Source organism: Priapulus caudatus, unplaced genomic scaffold, assembly GCF_000485595.1.
Source record: "Priapulus caudatus unplaced genomic scaffold, Priapulus_caudatus-5.0.1 Scaffold228, whole genome shotgun sequence".
NCBI classification, from domain to species: Eukaryota; Metazoa; Priapulida; class Priapulimorpha; order Priapulimorphida; family Priapulidae; genus Priapulus; species Priapulus caudatus.
Window position 1 is genome coordinate 651,641 of NW_014577289.1, and position 1,322 is coordinate 652,962.

A 1,322-nucleotide genomic window follows, 5' to 3' on the forward strand; every position below is an offset into this window, starting at 1 on the left:
AGAAAGAGAGAGACAGAGAGAGAGAGAGAGAGAGAAGGAGAGAGAGAGAGAGAGAGAGAGAGAGAGAGAGAGAGAAAAAAAGAGAGATGGCGAGCGCGCGCTTGCGTAGAGATATAGCAGATCTTTTATTACCACGGCATCAATGACTCTTTCATCATCTTTGGTTACCTAGTAACTCGGAACAAACTATTATACAGCTTTCCCCTTTTTATTGACGTGCTGTGCTACAAAAAAGCGTGTTTGTACTTGTTATTATGGGTATTTATAACCTATGCTTAGTCATCTGCTTTTAAAGCGTAGTGTTGACAATTTCTTACAATACCAAATCTGTTGAAAAATAAAACAGAAACGATCCCTCGACCAGACTCGTTGACTTACGGCAGGTTCCCGACATGTCCGTGACGTACGAGCAATATATATATATATATATATATATATATATATATCGGACTGGTACCGTAAATAGACTCCCGGGTAGTGTGCCAGTTGCGCCTAGTCATGTAGACATGTCACTGGAGCCACGGAGTCAAGGGCGGCAGTGCTGCAGATGGAATTAAGGGCCGGGGCGCTGGCGGGGAATGTCGCAAACGCCCGTGGGAATGTCGCAAACGCCCGTGGGAATGTCGCGAAACCCAATTGCGTCGGAAATTGGCTTAATTTTCGTCGTTTTTTTACGTTGCTGTAGAGAAAAGCGCAAAGTACATACCACACAGCATTTACAAGCACGCACGTACCTAGCTATATTAGACTATGCAGAAGCGGTCTAAAACCGTGCAGTATTTCGCCTTTATTCTATATACCAGTCAACGCAAAATCCATCCCACGGCAAAAATGAAGCCGCGATGCCGCGGCTGCACATAAAGACTGCTTAAGTTATCATGTTTTTTTTAATATGTGGAGTTGGTAATGGTTCTTACATATTGCTGATACTTAGCTAAAGATGCGAGGTAGTATATTTAGTAGTTCTTGCTGCGTCAGGACCTCCACTCCTCTCGTGTAAGAAACTTGAGGCTATATGCGGAACCGTAGCTTGCTGACGCTTGTTAGCTGTCTCACGATTAAAGTTTGAAATTAATTTGTTTACTTCCTGCTCAGCTGTAAATAGTAACTCGTAAACCTGTCGGTGCGTGTCGAGCATATATATACTATATATTCCCTATTGATGCAGTCGGTCGGTCGGTCGGTCGGTCGGTCGGTCGGTCGGTCGGTCGGTCGGACGGTCGGTCCGTCGGTCGGTCGGACGGTCGGTCGGTCGGTCGGTCGGTCGGTCGGTCGGTCGGTCGGACGGTCGGTCGGTCGGTCGGTCGGACGGTCGGTCGGTC

At 46.8% G+C, this 1,322-nt stretch overlaps 1 protein-coding gene across 2 annotated transcripts in view; it reads left to right on the top strand.

Annotated features, from left to right (window-relative positions):
- The window catches only part of LOC106807688 (serine/arginine repetitive matrix protein 1-like), a 15,516-nt gene that overhangs the window by 1,177 nt on the left and 13,017 nt on the right, over nt 1–1,322 (top strand). The window lies entirely within an intron of this gene.